Source organism: Hippocampus bargibanti, linkage group LG08 (genome assembly GCF_051943395.1).
Source record: "Hippocampus bargibanti isolate YZ-2025 linkage group LG08, ASM5194339v1, whole genome shotgun sequence".
NCBI classification, from domain to species: Eukaryota; Metazoa; Chordata; class Actinopteri; order Syngnathiformes; family Syngnathidae; genus Hippocampus; species Hippocampus bargibanti.
Window position 1 is genome coordinate 25,079,529 of NC_142741.1, and position 14,959 is coordinate 25,094,487.

Consider the following 14,959-nt stretch of genomic DNA (forward strand, 5'->3'; position numbering starts at 1 on the left):
CAGCCATGCTGAAGCCTAACGTTCATAAAAACGCGGTCATGCCGTTTTTTTGTACGCTGTCTGACTGATTTCTGGCAGATTTTGCCATCCTATTTGTAAAAGTTATTTACTTACTTTTGACTTGCTTGTGCATTTTACGGGTGACCCAATGCACATGAATTGGAGATAGACTGATACCTTGGCTTACGAACTTAATTGGTTCCTAGATAGAGTGTGTAAGGTGAAAAGTGTGTATCCCAAAAATTAATTTCACATAGGAAACTATTGATATTAGAATAATCCGTTCCCAGGTCCCCATAAAACATCATTTTCTACTTTCTAATTATCTTAAAACTACACAAAATATACCTTATTTTATGTATAATAAATGTGAGTGAGTGAGTGTGAGTAAAAGAGAGATAGACAGACAGACAGACACAGAGAGAAAGACACAGAGAGACAGACAGACAGACAGACTCAGAAAGACACAGACAGAACGACATACAGAAGGAAGGACAAAAAGACACAGAGAGACAGACAGACCGACTCAGAGAGACACAGACAGACAGACAGACAGACAGAGACACAGACAGACAGACAGACACAGAGAGACACAGACAGACAGACAGACTCAGAGACACAGACTCAGAGAGAGACAGACAGGCAGACTCAAAGACACAGACAACCAGACTGACATAAAGAGACAGACACAGAGACACAGACAGACAGCCAGACAGACATAAAGAGACAGACACAGAGACACAGACAGACAGCCAGACAGACATAAAGAGACAGACAGAGACAGATAGACAGACACATAGGAAGCTGATGCAAGACGAGCGAAAAGTGTTGCCGTTGATATCAGTCCAATTTGGGAGCCTTTTTAGCCGAGCGTCTGAATCGCGGCTCGGATATGCGACTCGTGAAAAAAATGACGAGGAGAAAATGTCCTGAAGAATGACGAGGAACGCGGGAACGTTGCCAACTGTCTCTCAATCGCGAGACGTCCACTTTATCCCCCCCTCAGCCACGTCGCCCACAAGACGACTTCCAAACAATTGAAATTAATCTCACTGAAATTAAACCAGCCAGCCAACCAAACCCCCCCCCCCTCTTTTTTATATTTTATTTTTTTAATTATTAATCAAGCACTTCTTGCTCGCTCAAGTCGTCAGGCGACGTCTTCTCAAGGATTTACTTGGAAATCATACAAGAAGTTAAGGAGCGTATTGCATGAGTCACTCCGCTATCTTCTAGCAAGCGTGCTTTCAAGTGCTGCCATGGAGAAAAACCTCGACAAAACATCACACGTTTGCCGCCGGATTTGCTTTTTTCCGGATGTTCAAAGCATTTCCATAGTTTACGCTTTCCACTTCCATTTAAACGTGCTCTCGCATTGTGTCCTACTTCATGGGACATTTATTTAACGTACATATTTTCCGCTGTACAGTGATACCTTGGCTTACGAACTTAATTGGTTCCCAGACAGAGTGTGTAAGGCGAAAAGTGTGTATCCCAAAATTAATTTCCCATAGGAAACCATTAAAATGAGAATAATGCGTTCCTAGGTCCCCATAAAACATACTTTTCTAATTTCCTAAGCCTTAAAACTACACAAACGATACTTTATTTTATGTATAATAAATGTGCTATGGTGTTATAATTAAAGAAATAAACTGTACTGTATAATAAAGTCGTTTTATTGACCTTTGTGATGGTTGTTGATGGCTTAATGGAATGCAATGACCGGTTTCATTAGCATTAAACACTTGATGAGGAACGTAGCCTTCTTCTTTCACCATCTTGAGGAATGAGCCATTGTCGGTGCTTTCTCCGCCATAATTTTACCTTGTTCCTCATCAATTGTGTTGTGTTTAGCTGGGTTTATAGCTTTTTGCATCAATTGTACAGATGGCTCGAGCGGATTATTTGTGGAGCATGATTGATGGGATATTTTAACCTTGCAGTCTACACTCTGCCTTTGAACTATCAATGTTGAAACGAGTCCAAATTTCACTGTTTTCTATCCATTTTGTCTCTCTCTGTCGTCTGCCTGTCTATTTAATGTTTAAACCACCTCCCCTCACTGCTGCGTTCTTGACCAATCACGTGGCTTTAACCGAAGACTGGGGGTGGGGAATAGAGGACAAAAATGAGTCAGCTGCCATTTTCTTGTCTTCACACATAGTGGCGCTAACAGTACCAAGAAAGCATCTTCTCCGAATATGAAGACATTGTTTTGATTCTAGAGCAAGGCAAGACATCCTGCTGTGATGTCACGAACAAGGGGGCGGGACCTTCTGAAACTCGCCATTTCCGGTTTCATTTTGAAGTAGTTTTGGGACACTTTAAGTCATTTTTATTGGTGTTTTGCATTTGACTAAAAATATCATCATGCTTGTTTTGGGTATTTTAGATGCTATAAAAAAAATTCTGATGTTGGTGTCGGTTGTCCTTTAAATGTTATGTTTCAAAATAAAATGACGTGAAGCATTTAAGCATGGATTGACTTATATATGTACACCAAATTACCGTGCGATTGCACATAAATTCCCTGGTGTATTATTTTTTATTTATAAAACATACATTGTGTGTGTGTGTGTGTGTGTGTGTGTGTGTGTGTGTGTGTGTGTGTGTGTGTGTGTGTGTGTGTGTTTTATTTTCAAGGCCATCATCTGCTCCACGTGAACTCACTTCAATTGCGCAAAATGCATGCGGCATTTGCATATAGTCTGTAAAAATCCATGTCTTTTGTCATCATACAGATTGGAGGGGAAAAAAAAAAACTTTAATGTGTATATACAACACAAGTAGACACACGTATCAGTGCGGACAAAAAAAAGCATCTTTCCAAGGGTGTCCTGTATGTAACCTTGGTCTAGACAAGGGCAAGGGACATTCATACACATTTATTCAAAAGGATGCTTCTCATTCAATTCTCTCCATATTCATAAGCAGTTTGGCACCCCCGCTCTCGCTTTTTTTTTTTTTTCCTTTCAGCATTAAATTAAAGGTACAGGAACGAGCCAGGGCTTTCATCTCTCGCTGGAGGCGGAGGTGGAGGTGGGGTAGGGGTGTGTGTTCACTGTGTGCGCTGGCTGGTTTGGACCAGGGGCGGACTCTCTACACTCTATTTATTACTACCCCCGCTCACCCTCACCCTTCCTAAACGACACCTGGCCCCAAAAAAAAAAAAAGATTCATTAATTCAAAAAGAGGGGTTTTTTTTTTTGATTTTTATTTCAAAGGCTTAGACAGGAAGGAAGGAAGGAAGGAAGAGAGGAGCCGAGTGCTGCTGGGTGAAGAGCAAGTACAGGGAGGGACGAGAGCGGCCGCCGAGGTGCTTTGGAGGACGCTTGAAGTTTTAGGTCACGTTTGGGTGCAGAGGGGCGGCCTCTTTGTTTCTTTTTGTTTTTGTTTTCTCAGAACATTAGTTATTTATTTATTTATTTATTTACTTATTTGTGTGTGTTTGTTTCTTTATTTATTATTTATGTGTTCATTCGGTTATTTATTTCTTCGTTTCTTTATTTCTTTATGTCTTTATTTCTTTATTTCTTTATTTCTTTATTCATCCATTCATCCATCCATCTATTTATTTATTCATTCATTCATTCATCCATTTATTTATTTATTTATTTATTCGCTCATCCATTTGGTTATTTCTTGATTTCCTGATTTCTTGATCTCTTGATTTCTTCATTTCTTCATTTCATTTATTTCTTCGTTTCTTTATTTCTTTAGTCATCCATTCATTCATCCATCCATCTATTTATTTATTCATCCATTCATCCATTTATTAATTTTTTTTTTTTTTAATTATTTTATTCATCCATTCGGTCATTTATTTATTTGTGTATTCATTCATTAATCCATTCGGTGATTTACTTCTTTATTTCTTTATTCATTGATCCATTTATTTATTCGTTCGTTTATTTATTCATTTATTTATACTTATTTATTTATTCATCCATCCATCCATCCATCTATTCGGTTGTTTATTTATTTAATTATTTATTTATTTATTTATTTATTCTTTCATTAATTCAGTTATTTATTTGTGTATTTATTGATTTTCGAATGTATTTATTTACTTATTTGTTTATTCATTCATTAATCCATTCGGTTATTTAATTATTTATTTCTTATTTTCTTAATTTCTTAATTTATTCATTCATTCATTCATTTTTATGTATTCATATATATCTTTATTCCTTTATTTACTTCATTTATTCACTCAGTCATTATTTGTTTATTTATGTATGTACTTATTTTTTTATTCTTTCATTCATCCATTCGGTTAGTGAGATAGTTAGTCATTTATTCATTCATACATACATTTTTATTTCTTTATTAATTCATTTATTTTTGTGTATTTTTTTAATTATTCATTCATTTATTTTTATTGTACGGTATTTGTTTATTTATTTATTAAAGAGTAATGTCCAACTGCTAATTTCCCTCACTGAATCCTGATTGTGTCGTCACGAGCTACTCGAGGGCCTATTTTCTGAGCATCAGGGATGATTATGATATGTTGTGACATGTGAACAATTTAATACGTATAAAATAGCCTCTCACATTTGTCACATTGTATTACAAAGATACCAGCGGGTCATTTTGTGCTTTCTGACTTCCAATTGCCACAAACGGTTATCGTGCCACCTGTTGGGCTACTTGTTCAAACCGGTCGAGCGCTGCGTATTTATCCACATGAGCTGCCAACGGGTCCCGCAACGCGATATGGCGTCGGATCACTCCCCGTCCAACTGAATGTTTCATACGACCGCAGATGATGTGCTTCATTATAGATGGCAGGACAAGGCGAGATCCTTAGCCTCAATTAGACGGGGTCACGGGGTGAGCGACCTACGGCGCGACTGTCAGTGCCTATTACACACTACACATGGCCAGTGACAGCGAAGGGGGTGGAGAGCAAGGCCGGGTTACAAGGCCTTTGACTGTATTCTTTTCTTCGCTAAGCTACACGCCACATGCAGTCGCACACAAATGCGTCAGAGCGTGTTTTCAATGATTGTTACCTGGAATAATCAATTGCATTGATTGAGTAGGCGGGCCAAAGATCTTCTCTGATGAATTACTGGCGAATTTGTGGTACAGTGATATCTTGCTTTACGAACCCCTTGACTAAGGAACTTTTCGGTTTATGAACATTAAATTTATGAAAATATTACCTTGGCGTACGAACTATTTTTTGGGATACACACAGAGCTGCCACAATGAGTGATGTGTTCTCCTAACAAGAAAATGGCAGCCGGCTTGTTTTAGTCCTCTATTCCCCGTCCCCAGTCGTCGGTTAAAGCCACGCGATTGGTCAAAAACGCAGCAGTGAGGGGAGGTGGTTTAAACATTAAAGAGACAGGCAGACGACAGTGAGAGAGTGACAAATTGGATAGAAAACAGTGAAAATGAGACTCGTTTCAACTTTGATAATAAGTTCAAAGTCAGAGTGTAGACTGCAAGGTTAAAATTCCCATGAATCAGGCTCCACAAATAACCCACAGAAGCCATCTGTACACTTGATGCAAAAAGCTAACAACCCAGCTAAACAGAACACCATTGATGAGGAACTAGATAAAATGATCGCAGAGAAAGCACCTACAAGGGATCATTCCTCAAGATGGTGAAAGAAGGTTACGTTCCTCATCAAGTGTTTAATGCTGATGAAAGCGGCCACTCCATTCCATCAAGCCATCAACGACCATCACAAAGGTCAATAAAACGACTTTATTATATAGTACAGTTTATTTATTTAATTATAATACCGTAGCACATTTATTATACATAAAATAAGGTATATTTTGTGTCGTTTTAAAGTTTAGAAAATTTGAAAATTATGTTTTATGGGGACCTGGGAACGGATTATTCTCATTTTAATGGTTTCCTATGGGAAATTATTTTTTGCGAGACACACTTTTCGCCTTACACACTTTGTCTGGGAACCAATTAAGTTTGTAAGCCTGTATATCACTTCCTCCATCCAGTATGTTGTCCCACGTGTTCGAACTCACCTGTGTGAACCGCTCCTCCTTTCGGAGCTCCTGATTAGGTAATGAAAAATAAATGGGGTTCAGTTTAAGGGGGTTCGGTCGTAGGGCGGTATATATTTCTGTGAATTTTTCTCATCCACCTCCCTGTGCGCCGTGTACTCGGCCCACGCCGCTCCCCAGGTAGGCAGAATATGATAGCATGGGTCTGTCATGGCAATAATTAGGCCTATTTTCCATGAGGTCATCTTACAGGGACGCCGGACGGCTGTGGTTCGCACACTGGCGGCTCTGTGCTAAGCTTCCCCAAACAAGCAACTGACCCCCTTCGGTCATGACGATACACACATGAACACACCATTTTTTTTCCATATCATTCAATCTCGATTATTATCATCAGAATTGCAAAAAAAAAAAAAAAAGGTTTTTTTATTGCCGTGTAGCATATGATGTGAACATTGAGAAACCATTTTTTTAACGTGTCACTGACTTTGGGTCAAAACCTGATACTTTCCAAAATCATTAGCGGAGACAATAAATAAATAAAACAATAAATAAAACAATAAATAAATAAATAGATACATAAATAAATAAATAAATTTAGGAGTTGATATACATTGATATAAATTGATAGATAAATTGATAGATAAATAAATAAAACATAAATGAATAAATAAATACACAAATACAAAAATAAATAAATACATAAATAAAAAATAAATAAAAAATAAATAAAGAAGCACATACATAAATAAACAAAACAAATAAATAAATGAATACACGAATACATGAATGAATAATAAATAAAAAATAAATAGATAAATAGAAAAATAGATAAATAAATTTCCCCATTGTGGGACGAATAAAGGTTTTCTGATTCTGATTCTGAAATAAATACAGAAATACAGAAATAAATTAACACATAGATAAATACAAAAATAAATACATAAATAAATAGCCGTATAAATACATAAATACATACATACATAAATTCATACATAAATATTTACATGAATAAATAGACAAATAAATACATACTGCAAATACATAAACAAATACAATATCATCAACGAGTCCTTTTTAATAAAATGTCATTTCACTTCATTTCTTAATTTTATTTTGTTCACCATTTTTTTTTCTTTTCATTTTGTCTTATTTTGTTCATTTTCATGATCATCACGATCACTTGACTGGGATGCAGACTGGAATTTGGACAACCTATTGCAAGCTCACCTGTAGTTGACACTAGTTGCTAAGCAACCAAGCCCAGAAGTACAGTGAGACCTCAACTTACGAACTTAATTGGTTCCCAGACAGAGTGTCTAAGGCGAAAAGTGTGTATCTCAAAAAAAAAATTCCCATTAGAAACCATTAAAATGGGAATAATGCGTTCCCGGGTTTCCATAAAATATGCTTTTAAACTAAATAAGCCTTAAAACTACACACAACATACCTTATTGTATGTATAATAAATGTGCTATTGTATTGTAATGAAAGAAATGCACTGCATTGTATCATAAAGTCACTTTATTTACATTTGTGATGGTCATTTATGGCTTGATGGAATGGCGTTGGAGGTCAAAGGGAATTACTGTTTGGAAAGAGAGGCACATTACATGAGGACTGTAATTAAAGAAATAAACTGTGCTGTAAAATAAAGTTTTATTGACCTTTTTGATGGTCGTTGATGGCTTATGGAAGGAGAGTCACCTTCCATAAGGACTGTTGCTAACTTAACCTCTGGTGCTGTTCGGTCGTGTGCTTCCGCCGAAGATCACTCCGCCAGCCGTGGTGGGTGTGTATTATGAAAATAGTGCTTATTATAAGGTTTACTTTTCATAAATTTGACGTTTGTAAGACGAAAAGTTTGTAAGTTGAGGTGTTTGTAAGTTGAGGTCTCACTGTATAGCCTGCTTGCTGTATTTTGACGTTAAAAAAAAATTCTGATTCGCGAAAGTCTACCTTTTTGCTGCTGCCACTTGCCACGTTGATCCACGCTAGCACAAAAACAACCACTGGCTTGGTTGACCATGCGCTCTGCTGTGCTAAGTGCTGTATAAAAAGGGGCTTTGCAGTGTACACAGAACATAAATGACGCACTTCAGGTGTCGTCGTCTCCGATTACCCCTAGCTGGGAACAGCTCACTGAAAAGAAACACATGACTTTCACTATTTACACCACAGGTGTCAAAGTCAAGGCGCGGGGGCCAAATGTGGCCCGTCGCATCATTTTATTCGGCCCGTGAAAGCAAATTAAACTTCCCAATGCTTGCCAAAGTCCAAACCAAAATTTCAAATAGTCGCATATAAACCACAATAACAGTCATTATCTTTTTACGTCAAATTTGAAAACCAGTTATTCATTAAGTCATTGTCAGATATGTTTGATCGGACACTGTGGACAAAGACTCGAACCCAGAAAGATTGTCTTTTACTGCCGGAAGGAGACGCAGCCGTTCATGACAGACGTCTGAATTCTGCGCCCTACTGCCAAGCTATTTATTGAAAGAATATTCAAATTAAAGTGATACATTAGTAAAACACAGTTTTCTTGATGAGAATACCACGCCTCTGGACGTTCTGAGAGCCAACAGCTGCAAGCAATAAAACATAGATATTTTAATTGGTTGTCTTTTCCATGAACCGATAAATTTGTAACCTGGATAATGAGCTTTTCCTGTGAGGGAGTTTCAAGTCCTAAATTCTGTCCAAGGCCAGATCTCCTAGATGAAGATGACAGTTTAACTGGGCTTCCTTTATTAGTCCCGCAGTGGAGAATTTTTTGCATTATTGCATTGTATTTTGGACTGCCGCCCTCATTTCAAGCTCATATAACTCTAGACCCATATAATTTAGGAATTAACTCCATTTTTGTTCAAGGAAGAGAGTCGAAGGTTCTTATGCTGCGATTTTGGTGAGCTCTTTAGAAATTCATCCAAATGAGTCCCAAAAGAGAGAGCAGGTGTCCCGTTTCTGTTTGTGACCAACAGGTGGCACTGTAGGGCGCCGCCTGCAGCTGCACAGGTGTTGGTCATTTTAATCGGTGGCAGTTAAAAGGACTCCCGGCATGACCATGCAGCGTCGGATCCTTGTTTGTTTCACTCTGTGAGGATAGTTTTGTCTTGTCATGTTTTACTCGTGGTTTTGGTTTGCTACTTTGGACCTTTTTCTTCTAATGACTTAGTTGAGATTTTTTTCCTGTCGACTTTATTTAATACAATTTGTCAACAAATGCACCCTATTCCTCCCTCCTGCCTAAATCTAATTCCACCATCAACACGGTGTTTTCAGATGAAAAAAAGTGGCCAAAATGCATTGTGTCGCTTTGTCGGTCAGGGGCGTTCCCTGCGTGACGTCACTTCAGGAATCGTCATCAACTAGAAAACAGACTTCCTGAATATTCAGCTGAAGTCTTAAAAGGTATGCGGTGGAATCTTTGTAAAACGCGCTCAGTAGAAGTCATTTGAAGCGATTCTACAAATTATGGATGCAACTTGTCCGCAGGTGTCGGTTGTCCTTTAAACTACTGTTAGCAAGGAGGATGACGCCATCAAAAGGATGCTATGTGTACAATTCCGAACGAAGGATGTACGCCTATTTGGAGATCAAGGTTTTAACTGTCAAAACTTTACAGCCGCCATCCAAATAAAAGCCTTTAAAGTGTGACGTAGGCGTGACAGAGTTTGGTTAGAGGCGTCGCACCGTGCCAAGTCGCAGCGCAACGACATATTTTCCACTTCATTCAAAAAATATAAAAAATGGGGGGGGGGGGGTTGAAATGCTCGTTGGTTGGGTCAACAGCTGCAGGCTAGAATTAGAAATCAATTATTCAGCTTTCGACAAGCTCATTAAGTCTGTGAATAGGATTTTTTTTCTTCTTTAGAGTCTGCCTGCTCATTCCTCCTAGCTTGCGGTTTGTAATTAGTGGCGTTTTTTTTTATTGGAAACTTTGAAAAAATCAACAACAAAAAAACAGGAAGTACAGTGATACCTCGGTTTACGAACCCCTTGGCTTACGAACTTTTCGGTTTACGAACATTAAATTTTTGAACATTTTACCTTGGCATACAAACTATTTTTCGGGATACACACGGAGCTGCCACAATGAGTGATGTGTCGTTCGCGAACGACCCCGTTGTCCAAAAACAAAATGGCTGTCGACTTTTTTTGTCCTCTATTCCCCGCCCCCAGTCTTTGGTTAAAGCCACGTGATTGGTCAAGAACGCAGCAGTGAGGGGAGGTGGTTTAAACAAACAAGAGACAGGCAGACGACAGAGAGAGAGTGAGAAAATGGATAGAAAACAGTGAAATTTGGACTTGTTTCAACTTTGATAGTTCAAAAGCAGAAGTGTAGACTGCAAGGTTAAAATTCCCATCAATCAGGCTCCACAAATAACCCGCACAAGCCATCTTGATGCAAAAAGCTATCAACCCAGGTAAACAGAACACAATTGATGAGGAACTAGATAAAATTATCGCAGAGAAAGCACCTGCAAGGGATCATTCCTCAAGATGGTGAAAGAAGAAGGCTACGTTCCTCATCAAGTGTTTAATGCTGATGAAACCAGACACTCCGTTCCATCAAGCCATCAACGACCATCACAAAGGTCAATAAAACCACTTTATTATACTGTACAGTTTATTTCTTTAATTATAATACCACAGCACATTTATTATACATAAAATAAGGTATATTTTGTGTAGTTTTAAGGCTTATAAAATAGACAATAACGTTTTATGGGGACCTGGGAACGGATTATTCTCATTTTAATGCTTTCCTATGGGAAATAAATTTTTGAGATACACACTTTCCACCTTACACACTCTGTCTGGGCACCAATTAAGTACGTAAGCCAAGGTATCACTGTAACTTGCTGCCCCCACCCTGAGCTCTCTGACTGTGTGTGTGTGTGTACACATTTTGTGGACCACTGGAGTTGTTTGGACACTGTCTAATACCTGGAATCATCAAGCTAAATTAGGCATTAATAATCCAAGAGGTGTAATCGTTGGAAATTACGCATTAATAATCAAAGCAAATGAAGCGGCACTAATCAGCGGAAGAATCACTCGAGAATAAAAAAAAAAAAAATGGGAGGCAGGAATGGAAGCGTGTGTTTTATAGGGATGGCAGAGGATGGGAGGCGTCCACGTTTCCACGGAGACGAGCATCAAAATCCGTTTCCTAAAACTGTTCCAGTGGCGGACGGCTTATTAGCAAACGCTCCTCGTCGGCGGCGCGCATACACGCGGTTTCCTCCCCGCCGCTGGCTTTCTCCCCCCCCCCCCCCCTCTCCACCTCCAACTCTACATTGTGTGCGTCTATCTGATCCCGTGGCCTTTTGTTAGCGCTCTGAAAGGCCCGATGCTACACTCATTATTTTCTCCTTTATCTCTCTCCCCACTGCTCTGATTAGAACAGTCGCCCCTGACAGACGCCCTCGGCCGCCTCCTATCCATTACATTTGGTGTGTTTGCGTGCGTGCGTGCGTGCGTGCGCGCAACACGTGAAGCTTCGCCACCTATAGAAATCCTCACAAGTGTCCTCACAAAGCTAAAAGATGGCCAAGTAAAAACATGGCGGTTGATGACTAGGATTAGATTCGTATCGGTCGATCTGCCACACATTTTATTTTATTTATTATATTCTATTTGTGATTGTATTTTATTTATTATAGTACCTATGCTTGTCTGCGACTGTAAAGTGTCCTTAAGAGCGTTGAAAGGCGCTTAAAATAAACCGTATTATTATTATTATTATTATTATGTGGCTAGCTAGCTATTAGCTATATCCTAGAGAGTTTTGAAAGACGATTATAAATACAAAGTACAGTCTTATTCTTATTATAAGCGATCTTCTATTAGCGAGCTAGTTAGCTTTCTATCTGTATTTATCTCTACTTCTGGGTCGACTGAACGCTGCCGCGTGTGGCTGCCGCTGCTCACCCACAGGAAAACTTGATTGTAAAGTGACCTTGAGAGTTTTGAAAGGCGCTTAGAAATGAAATGTATTATTATTATTATTATTATTATTATTATTATTATTATTATTATCTGGCTAGCTAGCTATTAGCTATATCCTAGAGAGTTTTGAAAGACGATTATAAATACAATGTACAGTCTTATTCTTATTATAAGCGATCTTCTATTAGCGAGCTAGCTAGCTAGCTTTCTATCTGTGTTACTTCTGGGTTGACTGAACGCTACCGCGTGTGGCTGCCGCTGCTCACCCTACAGGAAAACTTGATTGTAAAGTGACCTTGAGAGTTTTGAAAGGTGCTTATAAATGAAATGTATTTATTATTTCATCATATATATATATATATATATATATATATATATATATATATATATATATATATATATATATATATATATATCATTTCTAAGCGCCTTTCAAAACTCTCAAGGTCACTTTACAGTCTCAGGATCAGTTTTTTTTAATGTGGGTGAGCAGCGGCAGCCACATGTGCCAGCGTTCACTCAACCCGGAATCACTCAAATAGATCGTACGTTGGCTAGCTAGCTAATAGATAACTAATATATATAATTAGATAGCTAATATATAGCAAATAGATAGCTAGCTAGGTAGCCAGCTATATAGTAGTTAGCTAGGTAGTTTTGGTTGGTTGTTTTGGAGTACGCCTGGTCTTATTTGGTGTCATCACACAGCCTTTCAAACCCTCTCATCTCCACTGAGCTGTTTATGGCTAAAGATGAATTTACGGCACAGAAATACAGAAATCACGTTTCAATGTTGACGGAGCCATCATAAAAAAAAAAAAAAGATATTTCCCCTGTTGGGGCGAATTCTCAAAATATGTGATTTGCTTTCCAATCCTATTATGGCAGAAATGTGATGCAATTCACCGGTGAGTTAATGGAATATGGCTTTAAGAGAGAACTAATTATGGCCGTTTAGCAAGACTTGAATGGAAGGCCTGATTTCCAATGTAAACATTAATGGCCTCCTTGATTAACATAAGAATAGCGTGTTATTGTGCCTCCGCCCATTGAATAAGTATCTGTGCTGCACCGCACACTGAGTGCATGCCCTAATACACTTATTACTCCGCCTTATCTGCCAAAGATGCCATTTCTGTTTTATCGTTTTAGCTAATTTGCGTAAAATTCATTTTCTAATTCCAATTTGGAAACATGATTGGGATTTTTAATGCCAGCTTTTTGTCCGTATCGCAGGTATCTGTTTGGAACTTGTCAATAAATCCAAGGAGGAGCAAGATGGCGGCGGAAGACACAGGAACTAAGGTGAGGTGTTAAATGGCGACGTGGCGAGCTAAAGGGCATGTGGAAGGATGGCGGGCTTTGACTTGGTTGCCCACCCGGGGATGATGACCTTCTTTCGCATTCTGATAACTTTGACGACTGACAACAGTCCCAGCCTGACTTCTAACCGTTACCCGAGCATTGATGTCCGGCGCTTTCCTTAAAGGCCAAACTGACGCTAGGGTTGTTGTTAGCCTAGCCGCGCTTCGAGTGGAATGTTCCACTGATGGCGCGATTGGGAATTTTTATGGTCAAATCTGCGATCTGATTCGCTTGAAATTTGTCGATATACAGTGATACCTCGGTTTACGAACCCCTTTGCTTACGAATTTTTCGGTTCACGAACGTTAAATTTATGAAAATGTTGCCTTGGCATCCGAACTATTTTTCGGGATACTCACGGAGCGCCACAACGAGTGATGTCGAGCCCGTTCTCCAAAAACAAAATGGCAGCCCACTGTTTTTGTCCTCTATTCCCCGCCCCCAGTCTTCGGTTAAAGTCACGTGATTTGTCAAGAACGCAGCAGTGACGGGAGGTGGTTTAAACATTAAAGAGACAGGCAGACGACAGAGAGAGTGTGACAAAATGGATAGAAAACAGTGAAACAATTGATTTGGATTTGGATTTGCCTTTATTAGCCTCGCAGTGGAGAAATTTACATGATGAACAAGGTAAAATTATCGCTGAGAAAGCACCTAGCAAACTGATCCTGTGACTGTAAAGTGACCTTGTGATTTTGAAACTTATAAATCAAATGTATGATGATTATTATTATTATTATTGATGCAAAAAACTATAAACCCAGCGAAACAGAACACAATTGATGAGGAACAAGGTAAAATTATCGCAGAGAATGCACCTACAAAAGATCATTCCTCAAGATGGTGAAAGAAGGCGGCTACGTTCCTCATCAAGTGTTTAATGCTGATGAAACCGGCCACTCCATTCCATCAAGACATCAACGAGGTCAATAAAATCACTTCATTATACAGTACAGTTTATTTCTTTAATTATAATACCATAGCACATTTATTATACATAAAATAAGGTCTATTTTGTGTAGTTTTAAGGCTTAGAAAATTAGAAAGTAGAAAATTATGTTTTATGGGAACCTGGGAACGGATTATTCTCATCTTAATGGTTTCATATGGGAAATTATTTTTTGGGATACACACTTTTCGCCTTACACACTCTGTCTGGGAACCAATTAAGTTCGTAAGCAGAGGTATCACTGTAATGAATTCCACTTGGACGCATCTTCGCTTCCCCAACTTCCTGTCAGTCACTTTGTGGTCCACAATACATAAATACATAATAAAATATACAAAATAAATAAATAATAAATAAATAAATACAATTTAAAAATTATCTTTTATGGGGACCTGGGAACAGATTATTCTCATTTTAATGGTTTCCTATGGGAAGTTAATTTTTTGGAATACACACTTTTCGCTTGATACACTCTGTCTGGGAACCAATTAAGCTTTTAAGCCAAGGTATCACTGTATATAAATATAATATATAAATACTGTATATAAACGTTTTAATGGTTTCCTATGGGAAATTGATTTTTGGGATACACACTTTTCGCCTGACACACTCTGTCTGGGAACCAATGAAGTTGGTAAGCCAAGGACCCACGGTATATATAGGGCCGACACTCCCAGTAAGACTTTCTGACGAA

The 14,959-nt window shown here is 38.5% G+C and overlaps 1 long non-coding RNA gene across 1 annotated transcript in view; it reads left to right on the forward strand.

Annotated features, from left to right (window-relative positions):
- LOC148894942 (uncharacterized) overlaps positions 1-14,959 on the forward strand; it is a 107,915-nt gene that overhangs the window by 66,310 nt on the left and 26,646 nt on the right. The window contains exon 2 of the long non-coding RNA XR_016115882.1: positions 13,188-13,256. This is a non-coding gene — a long non-coding RNA (uncharacterized LOC148894942). The remainder of the gene's footprint in view (positions 1-13,187; positions 13,257-14,959) is intronic.